This window comes from Lygodium microphyllum, chromosome 3 (assembly GCF_053477565.2).
Source record: "Lygodium microphyllum isolate KBCC chromosome 3, Lygodium_microphyllum_v1.1.10, whole genome shotgun sequence".
Classification (NCBI taxonomy): domain Eukaryota; kingdom Viridiplantae; phylum Streptophyta; class Polypodiopsida; order Schizaeales; family Lygodiaceae; genus Lygodium; species Lygodium microphyllum.
In genome coordinates, this window is record NC_141137.1 from 93,164,285 (window position 1) to 93,173,300 (window position 9,016).

The window sequence follows — 9,016 nt, forward strand, 5'->3', positions numbered from 1 at the left end:
CAAAGGAAGTTCCTATCCTAATAGTTGATCCACCAGATACTCATCCCCCTGCTAAACACTCTGATGTCATAATTGGGGATCTTGATCATATCCCTCTTGTGGTAGTTTAGAGGAAACACTTAAAAATGAGTGGCTGAATCAGCTCTAGCTCCTCCTCTAGTCTCCATTCCTGATCAATCTAGCAGTCACTACTAGTTTTTCTCACAACGCGGAATCTTTTCAAAGCACATCGTGAGGGTACTCTGGCGATTTCCATCCCTTCAGTGCAACGCTTGGTAACTATAGATGCAATTCCCTTCCTATGTCAAGATGTTCAGCGTTCTATTGAGCTCTCAGTGAGACTGCATGTATCTATCAGCTCTATTCCTCTTGTTATGATGAAGTACAACAGACCAAAGAAGAGCTGACAAAGGAAAATGCGGAGCTAGCTTCTGCTAATGAATGCTTTTCTGATCTTTGTACCCAAATGGAGCAATAGACTAAGATCATTGATGCTCAGAAGATGGAAATTTTTAGTTTGCACACTCAATTGACTGAAACTAAAACTCAAGTGGTTAATGTAACTGAGGAACGAGATAGATTATTGAAGGAATCTCACGAGCTTCAGGCTTTGCTAGCTGCCCAGACAGAGGAGCTTAAAATAGCAAATAACACCTTAGACTAGAGCCGAAACCAAATTCAGCACCTTGACGAGTAACTGGTCTAGTCACATTCTTCTTCACATAGTTGTATTATGCAACCAGTTCATTCTTTAACCTCTACAGACTTGGCAATTCTCCAGAGATAGGCCACATTATGTCTGTTGTTTCAAGCTAAAGTGGAAAGATTACAGTCGAGGATGGATTTATTATGGTCTACATTTGAAGTATTTTAGGAGTATGTTCCTCCTGACCATTCCTTTTTTGTTCACTATCAGCTGCAAAACTGGCCTTCTATATTAAGCTCTCAACAATGGATCTACCTCTTCCAGAGGATGGTTGGAGTGGAGCCTGGTCTTTTGATTCGCTGATAGAAGTTTTCCGTATGGTCTTTGAAGATTCTGTGACTTTGGATACCATGTTGCTGTCTTATATGTATCTACGAGGTGATCTATTAATTCCAGATGATGTAGATTTGGCTTGGTATGTAGGGGATGTGGTCTTACAAGCTGCCTTATATGTCAACAATTTGGAGTTGAGGATGGATGAAATGTTCCAATGCTATTCTTCTAAAGTGGTTGCTTGCTCTGACACTTTATGGCATTCAATGATTGATTCTATAGTCCTGAACCAACAAAGAACACCAACCAATTGAGGGTGGATCTTTTAGCTTATCTTTTCAAGAACCATCCCTTTGATTCATCCTTCTTTGATGCCTACCATCGATGATCTTTTGTTCCTAGCTTATTTTATTATCAACAAATCATCCAATTGCTCTGATGCTTATTTTTCCCTTTATCAATCCAACTCAGTAGCCATCTCACCTCTCCTAGTGAGAAACAATATTATTGACGACGCCTTCAATGTCATCATTGATGTTACAAACTATGCTTGTTTTTTGGAGCTTTTCTAAAGCTTTACAAGGTGGTGAATGATTAAAAAAGCAATAAGGAGGGGCTGCTGAAAAGGAATCCACAAGCTCTGTAGAATAACAATGTGATTGTTGCTTAATAATGGAGGACGTTTTGGTGATTGATGCATCACCTTCTCCGATAGTTCCTAGAGAGATGACAAGGACACAGAGTGCCTAATCAGACTTGCTGAGAAGAACCAGAGGCACCAAAGTGCTTAAGGGAAGGATTTGATGTTGAAGTGAATGATTTGGAGGTAATGGACATCTCATACAGGTATACGATTGTGGAAGAACCTAGTAAGAAGATTAGATTTTGCAGCATTAATGCTGGAATTTGTCCTCATCTTCTCTTCTTGCTTGTTGGTTTATCTCAAAATCTCAACACTCGTCACAAAAATCATATTCTTATAGAACATCAAAAACTCATACATGGCAACTATCCGAAAAGACATGAATGTGCACTTGATGACGAGCATTCTATCTAGTCATGGTGCATGGGAAAGGGGTGAGAAACCTGCTGCAGTAAACAAACCTTTAAATGGTTTGGGTGATGGAACCTTATTACTTGGAAGTGCCCGATCTAAACTATTAAAAATATTCAACTTGCATCTCTTTTCATGCATATTCATGAAAATTTATGCTCTCTTGTGATCAAACTTTGAAGATCTCTTATGAATTGATTCATTGAACTTCTTCTATTCTATCCCTTGTGTGCATCAATCAAGAAATCTATGTATGAGAACATATCGAGAAGATTGAAATATGTGTATTCTTACTTCTCCTTATCATACCGACATATAAAATTGTTTGAATGAGAATCCTAACCATTCTTTCACTCCATGTATTTTTCTTTACTTGAGTACTCTTCTTAATCTTTTTGCTCCCATCTTGCTAAGCGTCCTCTGGCAAGCGACTTCCACGAATCCCTGCGTGAACCTCAAGAGACACCACCCTAACATAATCAAGGCATGAAGATCCTCAAGGGATAGGCCTAGCATAATCTGATAAAAGTCCAAAGCTAGTCTCTAACTAAGTGCTTCAACATAAGCTAGCGAAAAAAAACGGATTGCCAAAGAAGTCATCCTAGGTGGTACCTACCTAACTTAAGACATCTGGACTAGGACCTCCTACTACTAGGCGAGGATTCCTATAGCTTGGTCATCATATATGTTCTTTTAACACACTTTTCTTTCAAGCCTCCTATACTGGGGTGTGTAAAAAGGAGAGAGTTGAGAGTAGTGACCCAAGGAGAACAAGGCATGAGCCTCAGGTCCTGACTCGGTACCTAAGAACCTACCAAGATCTTGGGAGGTGGCACTTAATCCTTTTCGCTTTTGTTCACTTTTATTTTTACTCCAATCCACCTTATTTCCTTTATTCTGACTAGTTTCCACCCCAAGGAAGACAATACATCGGTCCAGGTTTGACTCACCCCCCTTGAGAACCTACCAAGCCTTTGCAAGTCAATAATCAATTGCTCTTGAGATTTTTTTCCTTGTCTTTTATATTTTAGGGGTCAGAACCCCTTTCTACACACTGTTTCATCTTTATTGTTAGATATATTCAGAAGATGGTCACTAGTATTGCCTTCTAAAACATGTATTCAATGCCCAAAAATGTCATTACAAGAGGTAGAAAAATACTTGAACCTCCCTTAGATATACCTAGCCAAACCTTAGGACTTCATGCCTTGATGATTATCGGTCCTCAACAAAAGAACAATTCTCCACAAGTACATAAATACATGTAACAAAAAAGAAAAATACTCATAAAGAAAGAACATCACCTGGACTTGGCCACAAGAAGCTTCTATGTAGTAAGAGGCTCCCTCCAAGTCCCTCTAAATTTGTATAGCATAGCTCCAAAACCAAACCCATTAACCACACACGTACTAAATAGATACATGGCCCTCTTGGCCTAACAAAATGTGATATTTCACTACAAACTCCATATTCGGGATTTTGGGAATTTCCCATCAATATGGAAAAACCAAATCAAAATGGATTTCATGAATTTTGGGAATTTCATTAATTTGAAACTTGGTGCAATTAAACATATTACTACTTATGGTTGTTTCCAAGAGATTGAAAAAAACTCAAAAAGGTGGTGTTAATAAACACCTTGGTTTTAATATCCTTTAAAATATTCAAGGAAAATCTTCAGTCGATGGATTCATGTAGACTTTCTTTAGCCTTCAATACAACCTTTGGGGGAATTTTAATTTTTTTGGGAGATTTTGTATCTTTCTTCATCCAAGAGAAGACAATGCTATCTATTGTTTCCCATCGTTCAGGATCTTTTTTGTTGCACATCCAATATTTATCCCAACAATTAAAATATACCTGTGTATCTGTAGTATTTTGAAGACTACAAACTGGTGCCTAATATTGTATACATACCTTATTGAAGTTTTTGGAATGTCGATTTGTATTGACCTCACTTTGTGCAACACCAAGCCATATTGAGTATATTGAATCTAAAGGTCTAACAAGCACAAAGTCATCTAATTTCTTAATATCAAGCATTGAATCAGATGCATGTTTGGGTCGTTTGCTCAGAGGACCACAATAGTGATCATTCAACTCTTCCAATCCAATGAAGTCATCTGTATTATCTACATCTATATTGGTTACATCACTTTGTGTTCTTGGCCAAAAATCTATGAAAAATAAATCTTCTTGGACATTTGGAGTTTGAAGAGCGTAGATCATATGTTTCCAATAATCAATCATTAGTGTTATAAACTTTGTGAACTCTGCTTCAGGTCCTTGTACATTTGACCATCTTTCCCAATACTTCAAATAATATTTAACTCCACTTACTACTTCTTGATGATCCTTAACATACTCAAACATGGGCAGTAGCATTGGAACACCCTTTGGAAGAGTAGGCTTTCTTGCAAGGTATCTCTTCAATAATTCAATGCCACCTTCTCTTGGTAACCAGTCTGGGACCTTGGATGCATCTTGTATTGCATGACAGGTGTATCGCCTTGCATATAAAACCGAAATTGAAGAGGTTTTGAGTGACCAACAAGTGTATATTTTGAATCACACAAGTATCCCTCAATGTATCTCTTAAAGTCAAGCACATGTGTCAATAAGAAAGGTGTAGGACTAGTCATCTGGCATGATTGAAAATGTTGCATAAGATGAGGAAAAGTGAAGGTCATGCTCGTCCTTAGCTTCTCTGAAAATTTGCTGAACATTGCATTGATGTCTTCATGTGTATGACCCACCATGAGAAACCCAAGCTCGATCATCTTGAATGTTCCTCATGCAACAAGCAATGATAGATATGCAAAGAGATAGCAATTTTTGTTTTCTGATCCACAATTATCAAGCTGAAGAAGTAAGTACTTTGGCAATTGTTTGAAATGATGATGGTCATCTTGTGGTGTATTATCTTCCATGCATGATTTATTTTGTGCAACACCTTGATGGTGGTCTAGTGCTTTTTTTGAGTTGAGGGAATTTAGTAGCACAGAGGTTGATCTTGGCATTCCATCTACTTGTAGATCACCATTTGCATGCCTGTGTAGTCGCTCCAAGTTCCTAAATCACAATGACAATGAGGCAATTGTGAAGTTAGGATCATGAGGCCATAGATCAAGTGAGAAATGTCCATATCTACCTTCTCCATGTCCATGTGTAATCATGCCTGTTAAAGAAACTAGTAGTTGAGTAGATATTTTAGTCTCTTTTGATCGAAGCCTTAACCTAGGGATAGCTGTCTTTTGCTAGTCCATTTTATCATGTATGATGCACAAGTTTTTATCTGGATCTAATGCTGAGGTCAAGCACTAACTATAGTATATGTTCCGACAACTTTGTTGCTGTAGCATGTGACATTGACGCTTCTTTAGAAGCACATTTCGCTCTTGAAGACACTTTGTTGCTACAAGTTGCTCTTTGATCTATGAGCAAATACTACATTTGGAGAACTCACTTGTCTTTGCTAAGGTTACATGCTTAGACTATGTGTTCCAAATACGATTGAAGATGGATAAGGACATTTGCTTACATTCAATACCACTCAATGTTGTATTTACTTCTGCCCATATATCTACCTGCTTAAAAACATTTGGGATGACCAATTGTGCCTCCCTTGATCCATCTTGCATTGTTCTACTCTTGTGTGGCATTTGCTCTGCATTCTTCTTAACAAAGTCTCTAAGGATGGCTCTTCCCATCTCTGTGTGATCCCAAGCTGCTCTTATTAACCCCTTATTTCCATGCATTGCCCTCCTCAAGCCATGCTCAAATTGTGTTTTGTACCTGTAAAAAGATGTCTTTGGGATTCCATGAATCTCATACCATGTCCTTCCACATACCACTTGTCCATTGAAGATAAAGCTATACTTCCTTATTCCCAAGTAATGAATCCTGCATGATGATTCAAACTTTTCATAAACATAGTTTGTGCGGTCTTCAAATTGCAATCCCCAAAAGTATTTATGTAATTGTTGCATTGCTTCTCTATCAGCAAACTAGAAACACTTTTCTTGGCAACAATCAATCATTGAAACCTGTGAAATGGAGTCCATAGAAGTCCTCAAGTCTGCACCTTTAGGGGCAATAATTTGAGGCTTTCTATTGACCATACAATATGATCTCTTCTGAACAAAAAATTATTTTCTTATAGAAACATAATCTTCATTGGTATCTTCCATGTTTTTGGCACAAGCACTTGTAGAGACAAATTGCATGTATGATTGTTGTTGTAGCAGTGATGTTCCATCATCAAAGGTGACTTGTTTAATAGGCCATCTTTCCAAAGTGATACAGTGGAGGTTGTCATCTATGTATGTTCCTGTGGTTTGATCAAGGGCTTTATCTACCACCACACCAACATCCTCTTCTCCTAGCAATTCAAAGTTTATCACATCATATGGAAAAGCCAATAATATAACCCCTGTCCCAACACACACAGTGTTGCCTTCTGTCCATATCATCACTCTATGTTCTCTCCAACTTTCACGAATGCTAAGCACATCAATATCCTCACAAGGTAGGACATGGTCTGATTCGTAATCATCTCCTCTGTCATGAATTGTTATTGAGTTTGAAACAACCACCACATCTTTCTTTTCCCATTTTGCAAAACCACCTACAGCTTCATGAACCTTCATTGCATCAATTGTTGGGAATGGCAAATACGCTGCTACATTTAAACATTTATCAATAGCCACTGAAATATATCCATCTTCAAGTATTTCATTTGGATGTATTGCATGCACTCTACCAACTGTAACAATCTCATGATCAACTAGCAAATTCATAGTTTCTCCAAAATAAAATTCGTTATTCATGATACCTGTACAAGTGAGAAAATGGAGATTTTATCATTTGTATGTTGTCATCTCTCAGAAAGAAGAAAATAGTGATGAAATTGCTAAATACAATGAAGTATCAAATTTCATTGAAACAAAAAACGTACTTAAACATTAGATAGAATGAGTCCAACTTCCATAATAGAAAGTATTAATGGAAACATCATACAGAAAGAAGGGGATAGATTTGACCATATGGCCAAAAACAAACTTTCTCATGAACTGTGCTGCCCTAAATTAAATAAGAAAAGTTTCTTCTATTATTTTTAGTTGCCTTGATTTTTCTTTATTTTATTAGCTACTCTTTGAGTAAGCAAAAACTTCATTGTGTGTTCTCATTAGGAAAAGATATAGCAGATGTTCAAAACTTGTACTATATCTATTCAACACGAGAACAATTATTAAAATTATTTATAATGTGTATAGGAAAAGATTTAGCCACCTAGTCAAAAATCTATTGTATGTATTCCATATCATAGCAACTATAAAAAGTATTTGTGATCCCCATAGGGGAAAACATAGTCAAATGATTGAAACCTTTGTTGTATGTATTTCACATGACAAAAAGGATAAAAGCTCATTGTGGTATCCATAGAAAAATATTTAGCCAAATGGTCAAAACTCAAGCCAAATACATATAACAAGGATAAAAGTTCATTGTGATCTTTATGGAAAAAGATTTAGCCAGATGGTCAAAACCTCTATTGCAACTATTTTACATAAGACTTAGGATTAAAATTCTTTGTGATATCCACAAGAAAAGTGGTGCACAGATCGGATGCTGTATGCTCGCGTAGTGAACGCCAGAAGGTCCCCAAGAACAAAAGAACTCTACTTTTTGCACAAAACTCAAGGTAGAAAGCATGCACGACATGAACAAGAGACCAATTGGGTGCAATCTCCCCACATGCCTTGTGTAAGCGCTCCACAAAGCATGTATTATTTTGTATAAATCATCTTCTAGCTCAAATAATAGCCCAAATTACAAAATAGTACGCTTTTGGCTTTTGAGTTTGCTTTAGTGCCAAGTAGAAATAAAGCTAATGGGCGGGCGCCCAAAGAGTCAGGCATACCCAATACAATGTCTAAATACAAATATCATAATCGTGCACCCATGCGCATACAAAATAATAAATAAATATCCAATGCCTTAATAAATAGGCGTGTCAAAATATAGGCGTCATGCCTAAGGTATGTGCCTATCAAAATATAAGTGATAACTCGAATACACACTATCCTCCAATGCTTTCCTCCGCCACTGCTGCTATCTCTACACATCAACTGAAGCATTCACAATCATTAGTAAAATAATATAATTAAACCGACAAAAGTGAATATCTAGCAGTCTTCAGCTACATAAATAAATCAACTGGTTAGAAATCAATCCTAACCTTAATTTATCACGAGTGTGCACTCTAAACTCATAAACGTTTATTAATTTAATATGTATTTTACGGAATCACCCGCTATGGAATCACCCATGTACACACTAAATTAATGAAACGATCAAAAAGAATAGGCGTCTCCATCAACTTCTCTCACAAAGAATCCACTTTGTGTATGAGCCCCGATCAATAAAGTTTACGGAATCCACCGTAAAACCTCACAGAATCCACCATGAAATATGCCTCCTGATACCACTGGTGCACAGATCGGATGCTGTATGCTCGCATAGTGAATGCTGGAAGGTCCCCAAGAACAAAAGAACTCTACTTTTTGCAAAAAACTCAAGGTAGAAAGCATGCACGACAAACCAATTGGGTGTAATCTCCCCCATGCCTTGTGTGAGCACTCCACAAAGCATGTATTTTTTTGTATTAATCATCTTCTAGCTCAAATAATAGCCCAAATTACAAAATAGCATGCTTTTGGCTTTTGAGTTTTCTTTAGTGCCAAATATAAATAAAGCTAATGGGTGGGCGCCCAAAGAGACAAGCATACCCAATACAATGTTCAAATACAAATATCATAATCGTGCGCCCATGCACATACAAAATAATAAATAAATATCCAACGCCTTAATAAATAGGCGCGACAAAATCTAGGCACCATGCCTAAGATATGCGTCTATCAAAATTTAAGTGATAACTCAAATACACGCTATCCTCCAATGCTTTCCTCCGCCACTGCTTC